The 23,675-nt window shown below is 43.3% G+C and overlaps 1 protein-coding gene across 3 annotated transcripts in view; it reads right to left on the reverse strand.

Moving 5' to 3' along the window:
* LOC120806833 (synaptic vesicle glycoprotein 2C-like) overlaps positions 1-22,286 on the reverse strand; it is a 55,766-nt gene extending 33,480 nt beyond the window's left edge. The window contains exon 1 of one of the 3 annotated variants that reach the window (XM_040158305.1): positions 3,955-4,076. The gene's annotated coding sequence lies outside the window, so the exon portion shown is untranslated. Of the gene's footprint in view, positions 1-3,954; positions 4,077-22,213 lie in introns of those variants that run through there. The other 2 variants (XM_040158306.1, XM_040158307.1) reach the window with 2 other exon arrangements.
* Between the last annotated feature and the right edge of the window lie 1,389 nt (positions 22,287-23,675).

Genomic DNA, 23,675 nt, shown 5'->3' on the forward strand with positions numbered 1-23,675 from the left:
GCAATCAGCAAAATGCACGCGAGCTCTGAGTCAGCAGTCCACGGAGGGAGGAGAAATGATTCCTTCTCAGTCGTGCTGTCACGGCCCGCTGACGCCATCCAGCTACGTTCATTAATCACTCACGCAAACGCACACACACCGAGACACACACACACGCATATAATAGGCTCATGCACGCACGCACGCACACACACGCGTATACTCTGCAAGTGCATACTCAGGGACCTTGGTAGATATACTCGTACTGTGCAGGGGGTAATGGAGAAAACGTTTTCTGCAGGACATTGGTGGTTCCCAAAAAACTTTCTGCGCACAAAACCGGAACAAATCGTGTGTTCGAAGTGGGGAATAGCAGGATGAACAACGCAAAACACGCGAGTCGGACAGATAAGATCCTGTATCTGCATGCGACATACTGGTCGACAATATGTAAATGCAAGTGGTGTGTGCAGAGCCCTACAGGCGTTCTGCGGTGCCCACAGATGGCTGCAGTGAGCATTTGCTAATGCACATTGTGTGACTCAAACTACACGCCAAGATCTGCAGATGCTACACGAGCGAGGTTCAGGTTTTTGACAGAACTAAAGCAGGATTTCCCGTCTGGTGATACAGCAAAATATGCAATATGAGTTCCTGTCACACGGAGACATTCCCTCGGCGTTATGGCTGTCAAAGCAAGCCCCTCACTCGAACTCACAATCTTTCAGACTGTAAGAACGAGAATGGTGTTCCCTATTTTTCTTAAGCACCAACCTGAGTTTGTGATTGTAACATATACGCTTGGCAATGGCAGGTTCAAATACATTAACACAAAAGAACAGATCATCTTCTTCCTTTGTCTCTTTGATTTTTACTTAGTTCCTGCCATTTAACAACTGTTTCTGGTCTTTGAGATTTCTAAGTGCACGCTTTGCTAACATTAAGAATTATTATGCGGGTGAGGTACACGTACATGACAATGACACTATCTAACAGCTACGGTACAACTATAACTGCAAGGTAAGGTTCAGCCCAACTCCAGCCCAACATGAAAAAATGCAGCTGCGTCATTCTTTTAAATGAGTCCACTTTGTTGATGAAATGAGCTCCAGACAAAAAATGGTCGTGTTTAACCCTCCCGCTGTCCTCGGGTCGGCGTGACCTGCGACACAAGTCTCCTCGACGTCCCGCCCAAAGCAGGGACGCGTGTGCCGCGGGTGTGAGAAATATATCTGCCAAGGCTGTGCGCCTGCATGCTGCCCCACGTGTGGTAATCGGGACTTCAGCGAAGGCGGCACAGTTTCAACGGGACGACGCGGTGTGCATACAGATTATGAGGACAACGGGAGGGTTATAGTAGTGGACATTTCACCAAGAATGTTACCAATGGATGTGAGATACATCACGTAGAAAGAAGGAAAGTAAAACTTAGCCTTGTTTGTCTTCTAAGAGTCGGTGGGAAAACATTTTGTCATCCCAAGTCGACTGCAGACATCAGCGGGATCATGAGCCAAGCTTTGAAGACATAAAAGCACAGCTGGAAAATAGGTCGTAAAATCGCTTGTTGAAGGTGAGTTTGACTGTACCACATCAGTGCAGAGTAAAGTCCAGAGGTCGCGGATGAGGAATGTGGGGCTAATCACAGAGAGAGTGACAGCTTTTTACAAACAACTAAAGGCTTGCAAGCAAACCAGAGTTGATTTCTTTGATGAAAATCTTGATCAGATTCCCCAGCACGTAAAAATGAGCATCTTAAAGGCAATGGAGACATGCGCTCTGCTTTCCCAAAGGGTGAAACGGCGCGTTAAACACGTTGCATGGCTGCCGGGGGAGCAGCGGAGAGGAGGTTTAGTTTAAGAGTAACGAACACACGGTACGTTCTACGGCAGCATCGTGCCGTACAGCTCCAAGGTCCACCGAACATAAATGAAGGGGCACAAACACATAAACTCATAACTTCACAAACGCATTGCTGCGAAGGGAACTACCAAACAACACAGCGCTTATCTTGGGCTCTCCCCCTGATGTGCACACACACACACACACACACACACACACACACACACACACACACACACAGCTGCCTGATTGTTTGGATATAATGATGGCTGTGAGGGTTTACCGTCTGCTGGAGCTTAGCCAGCTGCTGTGGGGGTCCCTGTGTGGATGCCCAAATCCTGATTTGATGGAAACCGTGAGTGTGTGTGTGTATACGTGTGTGTGTCTGAGTGATCAGTGCAGTGTTAAATGTAGAAATGACAAATTGTATAGTTTTAAATTTGGTCAGTATTATCAGCATTACCCTTCTGTTTGTTTGTTTGGGCCTCAATCATACATTTCGGGGGCAAGTGTGATTATTTATTCTACAGATAAAGCTACACTTGCAATTTATTTTACTTTATTTTATTTTTTCACAATTAAAGGAATAATTCGCCATTTTGGGAAATGCACTTACTACTTGGATGTGAAGACCATGCCTGTGCTGTACAGCTTACAGCCAGCTGGGGGTTGGTTAGCCTAGCTTAGCATAAAACTTTGGAAAGAAGGGGGAAACGGCTAGCTTGGCTCTGTCAGAAGACAAAACCCGCACCTCTAAAGGTGTGTTCAGACCAAACGCACAGCCCACTGTGGCAGCTGCACCTTTGTTAACCATCTACGTGCCTTCGGGGCTAGTGGCTGGCTGGCAAACCGCATCCCGACTTTCCGCCCCTGGCCGTCACCATGTGGTGCAGACCCATGTAGGCGAAGCCCTCTTTCGGGGTCAGTTTTCTATTAAAACAGCCTAGAGACAAAGCCCAGGCAGCGCACAATAGAAAATGGTTAGGTAGACTGAACAGATGCCTGGATGTGCATCTGCTGAGCGAAAGCAAACACCGAGCTGTACAGACATAAGGCAAACAACCTCCCGACACGGGTGTTGGACGAGTACCTATTCAGACTGAACCTTTCATCCAGTCAGAGGACTGCCCGGGAGCGAACACCTGCCTGGCCAGAACGTGTGCGCGTTCGATCGGGCCAAACTCGCCAGCCGGCCTCGCGATACACCTTTATGCAAAACTCATCTGTCACTTTCCTCCGCGTTGTTCCACCTGCGGCGTTTGCCGCTGCGGCCCGCACGGCGGCTCCGCGGGCTGAGCGCAGCCCACGGACCGCGTACAGGAAGGGCGCATCAATCACCGCGGAGCCTTTTGACGCGCGTCGCGTCCCGTAATTAGATTTGGGGCTGTCCTGCTGCCTGGGCATCAATCCTCCCCGCGAAGCTGCGCTGCACAGTTACACGACCATCCCTACACTGCGTCGAGCCATGGACGCGTCTGTTCCCTGTTCCTGCGCAGCTCGCTGCGGACGGGAAGGCTCGGGGTTGCCTCCGCCGTGCGTGTGTGTACCAACTCATCTTTCCGCGACCGTTGAGCACGCCTGTACTGTGACACCCCCCCCTCAACAGCATCACCACTACCGACACACACACACACACACACACACACACACACACACACACACACACATAAGACCCGAAAAGTCACATCGTAGCTGGTGAATCAGTGTTTTTTGGGCCTTTTGCTCTATTTCATGTAAACTTTGCCAAAAGAACTAAGGCGAATTAAGCAGGTGCATGCCCCGGAAGATGCTCTGCATGAAGACCTATTCTGATCTCGTTCATGAGGTGCGAATTTTTTTATTCCAAGCACGGTTAGTGATGCTCATCCTGGACAACTTAGAAAGTTCTCCAACTTTTCAGTCAATCATGCGCACACAGGGTTTATTCATAACTGTATTGCCACTCCAAAAAAAAAAAAAAAAAAAAAAAAAGCATTTTCTAATCTGGCTCATCCGACATCTCCTGTTTCCATTTTGCACATTCAATGATCCAAACGGGCGGATAATGATAAGATCTATGTCACACTGAAGCGGAGTGCGGAGGAAGATGAAGTTACAGTTTGGCACATATGATAAGAAGAGAAAGGAAACACTTACAACCTAGCAGAGAGGACCAGATCCGTCATATTGAGCTCGATGAATCTGAGGCGTCCGCTCTCTACACAGCATCGCGCCGAGGTTTCCTTGTTTCTCCTGCTCCTCGACGCAGCGGTTTCTCTGCTGCAGTCCGAGGAAGACGCGAGAGGCTGGGAGGCTGAGGGGAGGTGGGAAGCGTGAGTGTGAGGGAGTGGGCGGGGGTGGAGGGGTGAAGGAGGATGGGGGGGGGGGGGGGGGGGAGCTGGAGCGATGGGCAGACTGAAATCAAATAGTAGGCCTGAATCCCACGGACAATAGTGAGCATTTCCGTACGGCGAGGCTCAGTGGTGCAGGATGGCTGGCGGACCGCTGAGCCTGAATGTGGAATGAGAACAAAGAAGAGCAGCGGTGAGGGCTGAGACGTGGCTCCTGGGGAGAAGTTTACTGAGGGATGACGGACTGTTGCTGGATCTGCCACATCAGTTCAAAACCACCGGGGTACGACTATACTGCCCAGACCCAGAGTTCAACTTAACCATCACCTGAGTGGATTAGAATCAAGATTTTTATGGCTCAAAACGACTTTAAAATACATCTCACCAAGCAATTACTGCTGGCATCAATGAGGGCTTCCATCAACAGTCATTTTCATTATCAATTAATCAGCCAGTGTCTTTGTATCTGTTTAGGGCTTGTACTTCACGATGGCTGCCAGTCGGCGCCAAAAGAGTTCAATGCGGACGCCTGGGCAGGGCGAGCAAGCAGCCCCCGAAAAGCCAAGCTATTCTGCGCGTCTGGAGAGGGGCCATTGCCAACTCCAGCGAACGAGCACTCCTCTCTCCTCTGCTCCCAGAAATAACCATTACGGGGGAAATCTCAAGGAGTGAGGAAGGAAGCCTGGAAGGACGTCCCTCTCACTCATTCAAGGCAAATTTGCATTTCTATCCAGCAGCTGTTGCCTAATTCGAGGAATGAAATGACTGAAACCAAACACACACACACACACACACATTATTCGTATCAGGACATGCCTGCACACACGCACACATGTGCACAACACAAAAGTACTCAGCTGCCGCCAATTTGTTCCTGCATTAACATAACACGAGCTCTCTTCTTGATGTTAGAAATCCTGGTCTGGGCATTCAGACTGATACATTCTAACAGAGTGATGATCCCTTGTTTGTCTATTATCTCCCTTTTCCTTTTAACTCTCGTTTTTTTGGATCAGTCATGAATATGCTCATACACGAGATGCGAGTGGGTGAGTGGGTGGACACAGAGAATGATACTGGAGAGAAAAACGGCAAGGGGGGGACAGCGAGATCTCTAAGCTCTGCGGGCTCCGGCAAAACAAGGCCTTATTGTTAAGGCCGAACATGCAGTGGACATGACTGTGGTGATATTAACGCAATGGACAGAATAATAGCAAACAAGCTGTGAAACTCACAATGAATAAAGTCCCCCCTGGAAGGGTCTAGGTGAAGGGTGTTGCCTCCGACTGGTCAGTCCCCCCCCTAACAGGCCTGGGCATTTATTATTAGAGGGCAACGCCACCAACTCTGCACACAGACATCACTTCAGGTGTCTCGAGGTTTACTACTCAGCCTTTCGAAAACAGTGGGGTAATGGCCTGTGTGGCTCTGGGCTCAGGGCTGTCCCGGACTAGGCTTGAGGCTTCGGATATCGGACAGAGGGCCCGCTTTCACAAAGTGGGGCAAGAAGTTTGAAAGATGTGGGCGTTTACCAGGATGGAAAGGTTTAAGGGCAGTATTTGACGATTCTGCAAAAACCTGCATCATGTTCAGTAACCATGTTTTTTGTTGTCCTTTGTTTTGTTTTGTGGGTTGTTGTTTTTTATTTTATATCCAGTAACAGTTTTTTAAAAGTTTTCACTTACTACAATATTTTGGGACAGATTGTGACTACGAGACACGTAAGGTATAGTTGGGGTACGGTCAGGGTGGGGAAAGTGAAACTGCTGTTTAAGTTTAGGGAAAGATTGTGGTTATGGTTACTGAAAAGACACGTGGGGATTGGGGCTCTGTGACAGTGACGAACTCTACTGCATGAAAGTCGGGTTTGCTACACAGCTGACAGACTACAACGTCTTCCAGTCGTCTTCGCTTCAGTATGTAACGGTCAAGTTACTTCCTGGGTTGACACAGGCCACTGGCATTGGATCCACAGCACAATGTGAGGTACAAGGGCCCGTTTCACAAAAAGCAATTTGCAAAACCGCTCCCACACAGTTTGTGGTGGTGGAAGCGTCATGTCTCACCAATTGATCGTCGCCGGCATATTGCAGATCAAATTTGCAAGTCCTATAGGGCTCTCACGTGCTTTTGCATGGATCCCGGGAATTTCTTTTGCGTTTTTCAGGGAAAAATGACAAAAGTAACACGAGAAGAAATGATCTCCTGGTGTGAGCCCCGGTATTCGTATTGCAGATTTGATGAAACAGGCCCCAATCACCGTACGTCCAATGTCGGCATCATTTCCAGGGATACCAGGCTGCCGAGGAAAGGCGCTATCGTGTTGAATTATGGAAACTGCAGGATCCAACATATTTGGTCCTTGGCCATCTCCAACCCTAACACACACATACACACACCACACATCGCAACTGCATTTACATTTACATTTACATTTACACGGTATCAACTTCAAAATCACACGTATGACCTACCCGCTGTCTGTCTGAGGGTATTTTAATGTAATGCTTGTCTAGCTGTATACAATCACCTGCTTCATACATACAGATGCACACATCTGTATGGCGACTGACTGTCACATCATCCACACAAGCATCCACACAATCACTTTGATTTGAACTATTACTATAAACATACTCATTGCCACCTTAAATAGGCGCTAATTTATGCACATAACAGTCCTCATATCCTGTTCAATACTTATGAATAAACTTGACATTTTTGCGCTCTTCTCATAACCTCTCAATATTACAGCCTTTGGGGAGTACACTTAGATAATATACTATGAAATTGTTTTGAGCAGTTTAGTTGGATGTGTGATATGTAGTTTAATTGATTTCTAATTATACGCCTCGGTGGGCCCATAATTTCATGCGTAAAAAACAAAGGGAGTTGTTTAAAAGGGCTGCTTTAGAATGCGTCAGGAAGCACTACTTGGTTTTCCCTGTAATTACACACTCTACTCATCTTCCTGCTCGTACATTGCACACACACACACACACACACACACACACACACACACACACACACACAAACACACATACACCTTTGAAAAATGTATTCTGGGAGGTAGGTAATTACCTGTTTTTACCATGACTTCCAAACCACTGAGTAAGTTCTTGGGAAAAAGACTGATTCATACAAAGTAATGGACAAGCTCCAGTCCAGGTAGGAATTAACATACTAAACTTTACTAAAATCATTAGCTACGAGCTACGATTTTGCTTTGATGATGTCAACAACGAATACGATTTTACTCTCAGAACAGCAAACTTCCTTTTAACTCTTTTAGATGCTGGTCAATAGAGCTGCTTATAAGGCCCAACAGGCTGCAGTGGGCTCATCTCCGGCTGCCGCTTCCACCTTCCAATAGAGCTGCGTGAAAGAGCCTGGGAGGGTCGAGGTTCTGTTGAGCGGTGTGTTAAGTAACAAGACAAATGGCATCTGGAATCCTCCTGGCAGGTTAAGGCAAGGTTAATCACATTTCTCAACACATAGGGGTGAAGGGTTGCGGCGGAGGAGGAGGAGGAGCCTGCGGGAGGATGAGAGGAGGGCTATCAGTTCAGAGGGGGGCGGCAACGTTCAAAGACGGAGAGGAGGAGTTAAGAGGCGGAATTATGGTTGGATTTATTCTATGTGTGAAAAGAAATTTGCAGCTTCTTGTTAATAAAAGCATCCCTCTGTGGCTCTACTTGAAATGTGTGTGTTTTTGAGGTTTTTCAGGCATGTCACAGTGATCCCAATAATAGCAGCCTCAGTGCCGTTCCTTGTTATCACACGTTAGTATGTCACCGTTTATTTCTGTGTCTGCAAATATAAAAAACAGAGCAATACCATAATGAGTGCTTTCGATCAGCAGGCACACCTGAGCTCCGCCGACCGTGATGGAGGATAAAATAAATACAGTCAATGAGCCGGTGGAAATGCCGTTTTTGATATCTATTCCTTTTCTGTATCCCGGAAAGTTCCATGACAACAGCCTGATTTGCCTTTGCCCTGTGATCTTTTATGTGTCACGTCTCCAAACCCCACTGGGAGCAGATACTTTTGTCTACAAACCTTCTGCAAATGCCAAAGAGTCAAGTCCTTTTGCTCCTCGGAGAAGAAATGACGCAAAAGCTTATTTTAGAGGCATGAAATTTTGTTTGTTTGTTTCTTATACAACATAACTGATTCGGAACCAACTATTGGTCATTTTACTATTTGCATTAGTTTACTACCCGATGCTTTGGTGCAAAATTTCCGAGCTACATCACCATATATATGTATTATGACACTGGACTGTTTAAGTGACATTATATTGTGGTTTGATCACATAGGGGAACGGAGAATCTGCAAGCACAAAGCAATCAGATACACTTTTTTGGTTGAGTATCAGAAATTCCCTTTATTGTACCGCTTACCATCATCTTACTTTACTATCTAACCATTATCATTGTCCTGAGTAATAACTGTTTCCTCTCCATGCAGGTACAAATACAGTCTCACAGTCTCTTTTTCTGAGCATTAAAAGAACCAAACAACCCTGTATGACATGAACCTGATGATGCTGGAAAATGCTTCGGGGCTGTAACCTTTCTACCGTCGTTCCCTTTCTTTTGCCATCACTTGAACAAATGAAAGATCGGCAAAGAGAAAAATACCATCTCTGGAGGTCTCTACCTACAAGCACTGCAAGTGACATCTGTGTGTATGTGGGCGTATAGATGCTGTCAAGTGCGTGCTTGAGTGAGTGTCATGTGAAACTTAATGTAATGAGGCAAGTGTGGGCAGCAGTATAGCCGGGGCACATCAGTCAACGCAACATGTGATCACACTCAGGTTATAGAGTTGACCTGTGGACTAGTCGGAGTTTTTGCGAGCACAGACAAGAGCAGAATTGATATACAAATGGTTATTCATAAAACTCGGGGGGGGGGGGGGTTGCTTGTGCAACATCCTCTGGAGTTGCTAAATGTGAAGTACAGGGAAAGAGGTGGAGAGAGTAGAGCAGTCAGGGCAAAACAGTCAGGGGGTAAGAGCTACCTGGAAAAGGTTTCAGGAAACGTTCTGCAGGAAGTGACTGTTGCAGGAACCTGTAAAGAAATAGCATGACATTATTTGGAGATATGCTTATTTACTTTCTTGCCAAGAGTGAGAGGAGAGGATCAATAACACACTCATGTTTGTGCATCAACTATGAAGCTGGACCTAGGAGTCGATAAGCTTAGCTTAGCTTATTTTATTTTGGCTTATTTTAGCCTAGTTTACTTTAGCTTAGCTTAGCTTTGCTGAGCTTAGTTTAGCTTATTTTAGCGTAAAGACAAGTTCAAGCGCTACTCTCCCGAGGTGTCTATGGGGTGCGGACCTCTAAATGTTTCGAGTATTTCATGCTGTGCAACTCTCAGGACATTTTTCTACATTTTTTCTACGGTAACATCTCTCCCCAGAAACAGCACCCCCCTATCACTGGACAATCCACAGTAACATGGATGAACCACCCATGCTTCTGTCTCAGATGGTTGCGAGTATAACAGCGGCAATGTGCTGGGCCTCTCATGCAGCCCTCACAGTAGCCTCACTCCACTTGTCGTTTATTCCCTGTCAAGCAAGTTATACTGATGACATTTTATGTCAAGTGACCACTGAAGTGAATGTTGTTCTTTATCCGTGCGATTCCCCTCTGATGCCTTAGATACAGTAACACAAAACTGCAAAGGGCCAGTTTAATATCTGAGTTGTAAAAACCACTTGCAGGGTGAATGGTGGAAACTTCTTTGCCCTATTCGCTCCATCTCCCTCTCTCTTACCCTCCTACTCCCTCACACACACACACACACACACACACGCACACGCACACGCACACACACACACACACACACGCACACACACGCACGAGGGTTTAGGAAGTGGGCCATAGCATCCTATATCGCATTACATAATTTGTCATCTTCCATTAGGATGGAGGATAATAGATGGATAGTGACAGTGATGTTAATTGTTTTGCCCCTCCTTGTCAGCCAGAGGTTGGGGGAAGAGACAGGTGGGAAGAAAGAAAGAAAGAAAGAAAGAAAGAACTAACACACTGAGTCTTATTGTACATAACATTTGCCACCAGTACAGAAATTATGATATAATATGTTCTGTTTTTATCTCCTCCACCTCTTGATTTTTTTCCTCTCAGTCTGTTTCAACCTGGCCAGTTAAATCCATCCGACATCAGTGTTGTTCCTTTGTTTTTAATCAGTTTGTCTCATTACCGGTCCTGTGCATGACTCCTCCTCCTCCTCCTCCACATATTGTTCCATATCCAGACACACTTGATTACACTGTCATACTAACTGTATAACGTTAAAGCCAAAGCACATGTCACCTCACTCTGAAAATGTGTTCGGTAGCAAGTGAAGAACGACCTTTCAGAAGTGTTCTCATAAAGAAGGAGCAATTCATGAAAGGAAGAGAAAGTATTATGACGGCTTATCGAGTTTAAACCTGTATTAATCGATTTTTTTTGGCAACTGGGGGGAAGCAAAAAAAGCCATAAACACAACACTGACATATTATCGAAACCTGTCACCAGAGAAGAATGTCAATATTAAAAGATTCTGCGAATTACTGAATTATGTTTGATGCCAAGGTTTCCCTGCATCCAATGCCACAATTTTCATACTCTTGCTTTGGACTGCGACTGCACATTGCAGCTATGGTATGGCAACGGGTAAGGTAAGATCGTGATTATGGCTAATAAACTTACTGTCAATAATAGAAGCTGTGACAGGACGCAAACGCTGGTCTCCTGCTCCCCGTATGGGGCACCCTACTTTCCTGCATTGGCACCAAATGTTTGGCTTTGGACGTAAATAGTGAAATACCGATTTGCCCATTATAAATGCAATTCCTACAGCATTAGGCTGTATTATGACCTTGTAAAGTTGATATGGGGAATGCGTTAGCAAAGATTTGCCTATTTACACATCCAGCAGACACAGAGCGATGACTCATGTTTCTGGCCACCTTGCAAATCCATATTCACTCTCCTTTTAGCTGCGTTTTTGTTCCGCCACTATGTTCACTGGCTCATCGTTAACTTTGTATGCCCTTTGGTGCTGCGCCGGTAGTATACGAGCTTTCTCGCTGAAAACAGCTGCCTGCTGCACCGGGAAAAATAGACCGATAACAGTGCTGAGAGTGATTCAAAACGTCCAGTAAAGTTGTGGGCTGTCAAACCAAAAAAAAATAAAAATAAAAATAACTGAAAGATGCTACAATAGAGCTGTGCTGAACTGCAGAGGTGGGTGATAATTCTCTTTGGGCTCATCACTATGAGTGACACCTTTTCACATTATAAATAGTCGTTTGATCCATTGTTAATATATAGATATTGATTATAGCAGCCTTAAGAAAGGTTAAAACCTTAAACAAGGCCTGACAAGCAGATGAATGTAGGTTCTTTATCTTCTTATTCAAACAGCTTTTAAAAGCCACTAAATGAGCGTTAACGAGAGTTTCCATATTACAGTGATGAGTCGATGTTACCAGATGGGGTTTATTACCACAAACATAAAAATACACAAAACATTTCTGCAGGGTTAATGCCTTGTAGTGTTTCCAAGGGGCATGAATTTTTGGTTCTGACTGACTCCATATGTTACTCTGTGCATCGACTTGTGTCAGGATTTGAATCACTACATAATGTCTGGAGTGCTGAGGTTACAGGACAAGCATTATTAATTGCTCTGAGTTTTGACAGTGTGGTCATCTGCCATCACAACATCTGGACCCATGAAAGAGAGACAGCCGATGCTAGCTAGCCCCCCTCCTTTCCTTTCTATAATGAAGACCAACCACAGCACTGAGGGTGCAGTGGCTGCCAATTACTCAGCAGGTGTTGAAATAACATTAACGAAAAGTAACGTCTGCTGGGAATCAGTGCTAACTTTAGCACTCGGCTTAGTAGCTTCCGCTTTCCAAGTGAAGGCTAGTTAGCCTAGCTTGCTAGCTTTCAGTTTCCAAGTGGAACATAAACTTAAAAGCACCAATGATCCTCCCAAATGTTAAACCCTTTAAAAGAACAGAGGAGCTGAAATTTTCAACGATTTGTCACCAACTTTATGTGGCATCTTTGAAAAATGGGAAAAAAGTTTTGTAAAAAGTTTATGGACTAAAGTCACAGTCCTGACGTCGTTTCCAATAGCCTTTCTAAGCCGGTGCGATCTCTCATTAAACATTTCTTACATCAGTCTTTCTAAAAAAATGAATCATGGTGTTTACTGGTGTTTACTATTCATAATCTAATATAAACTGGAATCCTGTCTCTGCAAATCTTAAAAAATGGAAAAGTACGTACAATGGCTGCAGTATATTTACAATTCATAATTCCCAACACAAAAAATTAGGAGAATTCAAATTTCAGTTTGACTTTAAATACTGTCCCCTCACCTCAAATGTATTGCACCTTAAACTGTATACTGACCTGTACTCACTTCACAAACACAGGAGCTTCAGTTAATACGATTACTGACAATTGAATAGCCTGTTCAGCGATTGAATTAGAATCCGTTTTTTGGCTAGATATTATTCAGGAGAGCTTGGTCAAGAAGGTTGCACACCTCAGGGTGAAATATGAAGCGTAGAGTGACAGCAGCACTATGAATGATTGATTATCACTCACAAGGATTCATGTTTGATTTATTGTCCATGGGAGACGAGAAAGTGATACAAGAGAACCTAAGGTTGGGGTTAAAAAAGAGACCACAAATGCTTAACAGTGGTAGATTGGTAAACAAAGTGGGAGCAGAAAACGGAGCGATATACTGTCTAACATCAGGGGTAGAAGCCAGTGGAGAGGGAAGGCACTTTTCAATCCATTACTTATATTTTCCTGTCAGCCACCACCTTTTAAAGAGGTTATAGCAGTGGTGTGTGAATATCATAAATGGACACGTTTTGTTACAAGCGTGTGTTTGCCCTTGTGTGTTCGTGTGGTGTGTGAGTTTTTTATGTATATATGTAATTGAATCAATGCACAGGGGCCAGTAGTACAGTGCAGAGCTCTACCGGAAATAACTGCATATGACAAGGGTAATCCTATTACGATGCTATTCAAGCTCTCCTCTAACAACCTCGCGGTCTACTGATGTCATATGGCAACGGCTTAGAGGAACAACAGGCGAAAAGCAATCTGCAGTCATATTGTGCCAGAGTCACTGGCCAATTTCCTGGTGAGTGTCAAAGACATTGTACTTCTTCTGTCATTGTGACTCAGCAAGAGGTAGATGGAAAAACAGCAGAGTCATCTTTGAAGACAGTGAAGAAGGAGACAGTGGAGGTACACAGTCAGGAGGATCACTGTAATCGTCACCGTACGTTGGTCCTCATTGTCACTGGGGAAAAGAAGCATTGTAAAGGTGATCTGAGAGACAACGCGTGACAGAATAAATGGATTGCAGCTGAAACTAACCCTTTTCTAAGCCCTGTCAACCTTATACTGCCACGTCTGTCAAGCTTTCTAGTTCTTGCACAGCACATAAGCAGTTTCAAAGTCAGTTAATGAGTTGGTCGGTGACAGTGTCTCTGGCCGACTTTTTAATGTCCCCAGGCAGCTGACATTTAAAACAAAAATCCTTTAAAAGGTGTCATAAATATGCATATAAAGGCTACATACGTGATATTGTGCTAAAAGTGTTAGGCTACGCCTGCATGTCCCAGGATAAAAGTTGGCATCATCCCCAGCTGATGATCCATCTAGAAGACATGGAAGTCAGCATTGTTCTTGTTTTGCAGTCTAGAGCTAGTTAGTAGCACATGCATGAAAAATGTAAGATTAGACTGTTGTTCCATTCCAATATAACCCTATTTGGCTCATTAGCCTGTTTTCACTTTTAACATTACTTGAGAAAACAATGTGGATATAAGCAAAGTTTTTGCCAATGTTGGGTGGAGTTGCTTGATTGTAAACTTCCCCAGATCCAACAAAGAGCTAGACAGAGCCGCTAACATATTCTAAACTCCGATAGCCTCCAGGACTTGTTTACTCACCAGCGATCAATCACCAACCACCAACGATCAATCATTGTGTTCACTAACGCTGGTCAGAGCCAGCGTTGGTGAACAAAATACTGTAATCTGCAAGAGAATCTTTCGTGGTGCAAACCCAAATTTAGAACAAGACAGCTATAGATCATTTCTGTGGCACAGAAAGAAAGTCCCAATTTGCAGGGAAGTAACACACTTAACACGTTTGACCCTTATGGTATGAATAAAAAACTAACTAACTAACTAACTTAATAAATAAATACACTTGATTTTTCCTGACCTTTCGCTGGTCATTGTTGGTGTTGTTGGTAAAAGTAATCTTGGAGTAAAAGTGAAAGACAATGTTTCTCCAGAAGGCCCAACATATTACTCACAGTCACTCAGGACACCTTATTACAAGGATCTCTGATATTGCGTACGATTTTCAAGTCAATTGCCAGTTTGAACTTGGACAAAAACACATTTTGATCCAATTTGCTCGACCATGGCTTTGAACGTGTGATGTGTGAGCATAAAAAGCCTGTACTTTAAAGGCTATGCTCTAATGTGCTTTAGAGCTTTAACATTCTTGCCGGTACATCAGGAGCGCTCCTTTTATTTATTGCAGACCATATGGCAGTGACAACGATGGCGGTGAAGACATCAACAGAACGTGGGCCATAACTCTGCAGTAATTCTCAAATAATGATAAAAACTGCTTACCTGATAGACACAGTCTCATCGTTCACCGTGCCACTTTTTTCTAAAACAAAGCCGGTTGCATTACCCAAGGTCACTGGGGTGGTTAGGAAGTTTCCCAAAAATCCCCAAAAGGCAATGAGCTGGGGGGTGTCCTTAAATGCTGAAGGGTATGTTGAGGCCAGAAATGGAATGGATACGTGATCTATGTGCACAATTAGCAGCTGAGCTATTCACACCAGAAGTGCATCTCTACATGGGCCAGTAGTTAATAAACAATACCCCAAGAAGGCTGTATTTACAATGTCCTTCTACAGCTGAGGCAACATCTTCCCAAGCTTTGACCCTTTTGAAACTTTCTTTGAAATAAAATATTGTCATATAATTAACCGTATCCATCAACTCTTCTGTAACTCTTGTGTTTTTGAGAGGGGCTACAGTTTACTGAAAGATGGTCTGAAAATGCAGTCCTCAAAGAACAATTGCCAACAATTTCCAACCCAACAATGTAAGGGGAATATATTGTATGCATCATATTTAAAACTACATTGACTTAATTACGCAATTATGTTGCACTGATGTCTAATAAATGTGACAAAAAAATACTTGGAAATGTTGGCTGTGAACCTATTGAGCGCCAATGTCAGAATGAACCTTTCAAAGATCTCAAAGTGCTGCCGAGAATAGCAGCGCGAGCTAGGTTTGCCCATACTAAGGGTGAAAGAAAAAAAGCAAAGGAGGAAACAAAATCAGGGCATATATTTAAAAGGAGCTTATATGACACTTAAAAATGCTCAGCCAGACATGTGAAAGGTGGGAAAAAAAGATGTATGCGATGGAAATATTGTGAGCTGTCTTTGTTTTGTGTCAACATCTCTTCGTTGACGTTGATCAGAGCTGATTTCCACTACACTGAGGGTTCCTTTTTCAAAAAATGAGGCAGATGAGCAGTGAAGGGAATCAGAGATTTCTGCTGGGCAGCTTTCCCTCCCACTCCCTCATGTCTCATACAACAATAAACCCGTGTATGACTCACAGCTGGGGATTCCTCGGGTGGTGAATCTGGCTGCTACAGTGTATCCCTGGCTCAACTATGCATCTGGATTGACCTGACAGGTTAAAGCCATAAATGAATCCCTCTCTTAATTACTTCCATAACAAGCAGCCATTAGTTTGTGCAAAGGAAGGAGAGGACACTGTTTCGTCCTATTAGTTTGCACACTGCTTTGTCATATCCATCTGGGCTGCTTTTGTTGTACTTACTGTAATATTAGGTGCTTCCAGGCCCACTGCAGCCATTACTGGCCCAGCGTAATCACCAGACCTCCAGTTTCCTACTCACCCAGATGAGCAAACACTTTACCGATTGCGGCAGAGTATGGCAGAAAGGACACTAATAGTGGTATCCTATCCAGCTCTATACCTATTATAGAGTATTTTTGATCCTTCCATGTCCAGTAGGTGCTAGAAATGTCTAACACAAGCTAGAGAACAAAATGGCCAAATTAACACGGTTGAAACACACCATAAAATGACCAGCTCAGGAGCTTTTTGAGTCATTATTCACTTACCTATTTCAATATTCAATCCACACACAATTTAAACATTTTATCTTTCTCCCTGAAATACTATGGGATCAGCCGGAGTCAGGTTCCACTTTTAATGTATAATGTTACTCTATGTAGGTTACTGACAAGTACTGTATATTACTGTTAACGCAGCATAATCAACATTTGTTATATTAACAATGGATCACAATAATATATGCAAAGGGGTAACTGAGATTGATAAACGCTGAATTATCAACCAGTTCAGCTCCTGCAGCTCTTCGGAGCATTTTAGCATCTTCCATCTCATTGTTTTGGTTTTATAAACCACGCCTTCCCTATTTCTGTCTCGCCATTCTCATCTACCTCGTTTTCCCACACAGCAGGCAGCGGTTTTCAGCAGAAAAGCCGTAATAAACTCACCAAACAGCAGACAGAAGAAGTTGGCGACTAGCTGGTGAACATAGTGGAGCATTTAGTTGCCAAAGAGCCAGATACTTATTTTAGGACTTGGTGAAGACCAAAACGGAGCTAAAAGGAGAGTGAATGCTAGATTCATCTTACATACATCACAACTCCAAATGAATGGTAATGTCGTGAAATGTCTGCTGGATGCGTACTTTGGCAATTGTTTGCTAATACGCTCACCATATCAGCCTTTAAAGTTCTAATTCGTCAAGAGTTTTGTTTACAGCTTTTTCCGTCACCCCCAATACTCCAAAAAATAACTGAAACCCTAATTTATAAGTCTAGCAAGACAAGCAGCAACAGCAAAGCTGATCAATTAGCAAACTTCATAAATTAGAGGCATCTTAAAAAGTAAAAACATGTAAAAATGCTCTGTTTCATCTTAAAAAAGTAAAAACGTAAAAAAATGACATGGCCACACAAGCCATCTTTTATTTATTCAGTAATTCACATTCCTGACAGTTGTTTGGACAACTTATTCGAAATTAAATCCATATATAAATTTTACATTTGGCCATGTATTTTTGAATATTAGATTCAAAAGTACATTTTAAAATACAAGCATACTAGAAGGAAAAGACAAAAGCAGGTCATTCATAGCAACAACTGGGCAAAAGATTATTACTAAAAAGTAAATGTGATGCCATTTAGAAACTGTGAAGTGGAGTTTGTAGCCCTGTGGCAGGTCAGGATTTCAGCTTTCCTCACACCATGGACAGACACGCACTGTAGGATAAAGAGACCGTCTTAGTGAAATCAGGTTATTTACAGTAACTGAATATATGGAATTTATCACCATCCTGGTAACGGTCCAGCACAATGTCATTGAAAGTGTCGGTGTATGCCCCCAAGCTATTGGTCTTGGTCCTCTGTGTTATTTAATTAAGATTAAAACTGAAAGGGTCCAACTGCAGACTGAAGAAAAGCCTCTATGGCATATCTTATATAGTATCTCTTAGGCTATACTGAGTGAACACAGTCAGAGGCATGTTTATGCACTCATATTCACACACTGTACATATACATGCATCATCGAGAAGAAGAAGCTGTGGGTCTATAAATTTGCAGAATTTCCTTTTCTTTTTTTTCCTTTTTTCGTATAACTGCATGTGAACTGTGGATCTGCAGATGCCTCTTAACCTTCGGAGGACTGCTGACAGTTTATAAGAGGAGAGGAGGACTTCTGATTCGGAGCTGCTGCAAGTAAAGTCTGCACCTTCAGTACATACTCCAGTGACTGATTCAGCGAATGACGGTGGAAGAGAATCATTATGAGAGGAGTCTTTTTTCAGTTTGTTAGTTTTCCCCCACAAGTTTCCTCAAGACCAGTGTGCTGTCGAAGCTCGTGCAAAGGCATACGGCTCGTGTTGTGGCTTATTAATAGTCAAAGCCTGTGTCATCCACAGGGACAAGGAGAGTGGTAAGAGCACAGTTTCTCAGAGAAAATCCATAGTTAGCCTTCTACCAGAATATACAGGATATAATGAGTTAGGGTCACTTATCTCATGCTCACAACAGTGCTCCATCGTATGTAAGCAGTATAAATCAGTGATATGTTTAAGAACGTATTACATATTATACATTTTACATTTTATCTTCCAAATGACAGTGCTATTATTAGTCAATGGATAGACCTTTTGCACACTTGACACTTTGACATGTCACAGCCAAAAAGCACCAGTGTCATGAATCTGATTTTGCCAGTTGCAGGTCCCTGGTAATGTGCACCGTGTCTGACTTGCACGGTTTCTCAAGTCACTTAAATGCGACAGAGCCACTGCTAGTGTAATTACCCTCTAAGCTTGCTAACTACCAAAACCGCCACAGTATATTTAAAATATGGGGCACTGTAAAATTACAGTTGTTTAATGAGTTTCTTTTTTGCTTTCTGAAATGTTCATCACCATGGAGGGAGGTAGACTGTCCCTTTAGGCCTTTCTCATGGCAGACATTTTGACTTGTCACATACAGGGGTGATTAATGACATTAACGGTGGCTGCGTTACATTTAATGACAGTACCAGCCCTAGTATTGACTTAAGTCATGCCAGTAAGGCGGCATGGGACACTTAAGTGGAGCAGATCCCTCCTTGATGTTAGTAGCACCTGTGATCCACTGTGTACATTTGGTCATATCTGAAATAAATGCAGATGCGAATTGTCTCGTTGTATTTCTCTTTGGTTTGTTCCTACATTGCACCGTATAGTTTTTTGTTTTACTAGCGCTGATAGTGACCGAGTCCAAAGGCAGCCTGAGCTGAACAACAGCAATAAGGAGAAAAATCTCGATCAGCAGTAGTGATTACAGTGTGATCAGCTAGACAGGTGAAATCGTAACACCTAACCTGTTGTTGGGGGGGGGGGGGCACATCACAGACATTAACAGAGAGAGAAAGAGAGGAACATCATATTTGACGACAGTGCAGCAGTGTAGCCTACTGGTTGTTTATTCATAGCCCTGAGTAATCAAATGGGTTTTTTTGGTTGTTTTTTTTTTAAACAGAGACTGACAGTTCTTGTATTTTGCACAGCTGCCATTTGTTATTTATTCAACCTTAGCTTCTAGTCAACCTAGCTATACTCTGCACATTTGCACCAATGCTGCTAGCAGCTATGTATAAACAGCATGTCAAAAGTCAGTGAATATTAAAAAAAAAAACAAGAAAAGTGACAGGATGTCAAATTAAGTCCATGTTGTTATGAAGCCCAAAACCACGAATTTTCCTCAGAGTTCTTTACAATCTTAACATAAGACACCCTCTGTCCTTAAACCCTCAACAAGGATAAGGAAAGAGTTCACACACACACACAAAAAAAACCCTTTTAAAGTGGGCTGGTGTGGTGGGGTGGTTGACGGCAGGAAGAGCAACTGGGATTCCTCGTCCAGTATTTACTGACTTAAAGCGTTTACAGAGTGGCCAGAAGTATCCATAGGTCTCCTGCTATGCCTCAGCTCATCATTGGCAAACTGCCTGTTGTGTGCTGTGCTTCTCAGTCGTCGAAATGAGGGGAGCCATTCTCACTCATGCGGATGACGACTGTAATTTGACTAGAAAGGAAACCGCTGAGTTGGCAAAGCCTGCTTTTCTTGGGAAGGTCAAAGTATTCCAGTGTCACTGACAAATGAGCTGTATTTCAGGCCGCCGCTCGCTGTCGTTCTGCTCCGTTGTCTTTAAAACGGGATTGGGGGGAGGAGAGGAAGCACACATGCACTGCTATACTCTATTTTTTCCACCCACCCTGACGCACTGTATACTGAGAAGACAGTGTGCAGAGAACTAAAGACATCCTCCGATTGTGAGGTGAAATAAGCGTTGGCTGGTTGTGATCTTACATATGTGTTTCCGGTAAACTTAAACGGACTGCAACAAGCAAACCGGCCATATAAACCATGAAACTACGAAAAGTCTCAGGGCCTCAGGGCCACAGTCACACGGAGTATGAATTCCATCTGCACATTTAATCAGTCCAGGTGATAACCAAATAGTGCAGTGTTTAAATGGTATTTGCTAACTGGAGCGCAGGTGCTGAGGAATTCCAATAGAGACTCCGGTCCAAACCTGGCTCTGCCTATGCCCCTGGATCTGGAAGGGCTTGCTCTCTCTCCCTCCGTTGCGATGCTGGCTATGGAGGATGCTCCCTGTGCTTTCAGCGTGGTGGATGCTGGTGTCTGTAGAGGGCTGTTCTACTACAGTGAGGAGAGAAGAGCCAGCTCTGTCACTGGCAAGGCCTTGCAAGCTGGCGCAGTGAACCTGCCGAGGACTCGTCTTCTTTTAAGGATGTCATCTGTCCGGTGTGGGTGCTTGCACGCGGTAGTTTCTCCTAATTACGAAATACGTTAAACCGCGGATTTAGACTCTCGAGCCTGAGGAAGCGTGTTGCCGTACATAGAGACGATTGTCACCAAAAGCTTTAGCCCCCAGTCACAGCACAATACGTGACTAATTTGAGGCATGTAAAATTTCAGTTGGTTGTTAAAGCAATAGCTGGACTTAGCAAAAACGTAACATGTAACTGCCTGTAAAAGCACAACTTCTCATTTTTACATTTCGGCTTTTGCATGGATAGAACAAACAAAATATAACATGTTCATTGGCGAGCTTTACAGGCCACTCCCCCCCTGCTTCAAGTCTTTATGCTAAGCTAAGCTAACTGTACGCCGGCTCTAGTTTCATATTTAAAAGACAGATGTGAAAGCGGTATTAATCTTCTCATTTAACTCTCTGCAAGAAAAACGAATAAGAGGATTTCAAAATGTGAACTACTAACAATAATAAACACACGGTTAAGGACTATGGGTTGTAGTAAGCTTCTTGCACAGATGAACTATGGGGTCATTTTTCTTTTATAGAATCCGTTTTAGCCCTTTGAATTTAGCACTTCCAGACACTTTCTTAGCTTTGACCCCACTGTACTGTAGACAGTAGTCAGAATGTGTCAGCCGTAAATGACAGGAGGTAAATTAGAGTCTGACTCTCGCGTCGAGTCATACTGCTCCTCGTGTGACGCAGTTTTAAGGCTGGGATACTGCCAGGCTTATTGTGGCAGCTCTGAAAGGGTTTCTCTTCATTATAAAGCTTCGCACAGCTCAGTGGCCCAATGTATCCTCGTTCGGGAGACAAGTCAGATTCTGTAAATCATTTATGGAAATAGCTTAGCAAGTGTAGCATGACAAAGTACTGAAATGGGGGACTGCAGGTGTGAATAAGCGAGTGTGTGCGTTCGCGTGTCATGCTCTGAGGCACACTCCAAACATCGCCAAGAATAACAGCTACTTCTGACAGTATTGCTGGTACTAAAGTACAAATATAGGCATGTGATGACATCTAATATTAGAGGCCCCAAAATCCTATTTTCTCTATTTCCCTCCTATTATGAGCAATGCGGTCCTACATGAACACACAATTTTCTGCCAGAGTTCAAGCAGTTTTGTTTCCTCTATTGCACCAGTTACCTGATATGTACCACCATACAGCCCTGGGTCTGGGTAATTGTTCTTTAGATAGGACTTGTTTGGATGATTCCAACATAAACCTAAAGAATGATTCTGTTGTCATTTTCTCTTTTACCCCAACAGCAGATGCAGTGTATCTCGTTGTATAGTGAATGTAAAAATATATAAAATAGATAGATAAATATGAAGATAGATCTAGATAGATAGATAGATAGATAGATAGATAGATAGTTAGATAGATAGATAGATAGACAGATAGACAGATAGATAGAGAGACAGAGAGATAGATAGATAGATAGACAGATAGAGTACTTTATTAATCCCACAGGGGAAATTCTAACATAACCCTCTGAAATAACTGCTATTTCCACTACTAATAGATTTCAAAATAAAAGCTTTACTTACTGGTATCATCGTTTCTTGTGCTGGTGAACGTCTTCAACATGTCAAACGGGTGAAAAGCATGAGGATGTTAAAATCTTGCTTCTCTGCAAGTGAAAAAGTTAAATTTACTTAACCAAAGTAACACACTGCCTCCTACTGGTCACATTGGACACAGTATACTGGACACAGAATGACCACTAGCTTTACTCCCAGTGACATTGGCTTATTCTAGTGGACTAGGAATTTACTCAAGGAGCCACACTGGCTATTTATCAATAACAGTTTAGCATGCCAATCCAACAAGCAGCTCTCTTTAAGTTTCTAGCAACATTTCTCTCCCTTTAGATACAAGACCGCTTTTTCTCCTGAGGTTCATAAACAGGCTATCTGCAGGTTGACCCACTGTTTTTTTTTTTTTTGTTATTTTTATCCACCTCACCGGATGTGAGAGCTCACATCACTGAAGATCAGGATGACTGACCGTACGTTTTGATTATATAATTTGTAACAGTCTGTCATTTAAGGGTCCTTTACAAACATTCTGTACTTGAAGGCCTGTCTGTTCAGTGGAGCTTCGGGAAGCCTGAACAATGATACTAAGATTTTATTCTGCGTGGGGGGGGTGGGGACCTCGATGTACAGTCTTGCAACGACATCAAAAGAGGAAAAGACAGAAAATAGTGATCGGGATCACTCTGAACAAAAAAAAAGTGTAGTTTAGTAAAATACAGTATATTATCAGCACAGCTGTCCTGATCACTGTTGAGCATAAAGGCTGGATCATTGTAATAGTGTGCAACAATGCTCGGTCCAGTCAGCCTTGGAATTACACACTGGAAAGATACCGGAGAGGAACATTGATTATACAAACAATATAGCGCTGAAAGTATTGAGTTGGTTCAGTAATGTTAAGAGGAGTCCAATGCAATGCCCGTCACGTTTTGGCACTGATTCTTTAGTGTTGAAACATAACCCATGTGTGTTGTGGAGGCACAAGAAATGGCTCCATGCCACACCTTTAGTTGCAATAATAACACTTTGGAAGTCTGTTAATTTATTCCTCTTTCTCTATTTTGTAGACTGATTAAATATAATGATTATAAAATTACTAATTATAAAAACATAATTAAAAAAAACGTGAATATAAGGCCTGTAGTAGGACCTTTGTGTGGAAAACACTTTGGAGCCACGGCAACAAATCCGAACCAATTCTGTGTCAACAGCTGCCGCTGTGATATGAGGATCCTATAATGCTTTGCCTAGATAGAATCAGGAGACTTAGAGCTTTCAAGCAATACGTCATTTGAACGATGTCGAGGTTGTGTGAAGATTGAATCCAGACCAAAACACGCCTAAAGTAGCGCTGCCAAGGCCAAAACGTCCCACAGATGGGACTGTGTGTTTTAAAAGGTTGAATCATACCTACTGTATTTTATATGGCCATGTGAACAGCAGAGCTCATATAAAATGTCGATTAATTAAC

The sequence above is a fragment of the Xiphias gladius genome, chromosome 20 (assembly GCF_016859285.1).
Source record: "Xiphias gladius isolate SHS-SW01 ecotype Sanya breed wild chromosome 20, ASM1685928v1, whole genome shotgun sequence".
Lineage (NCBI taxonomy): Eukaryota > Metazoa > Chordata > Actinopteri > Istiophoriformes > Xiphiidae > Xiphias > Xiphias gladius.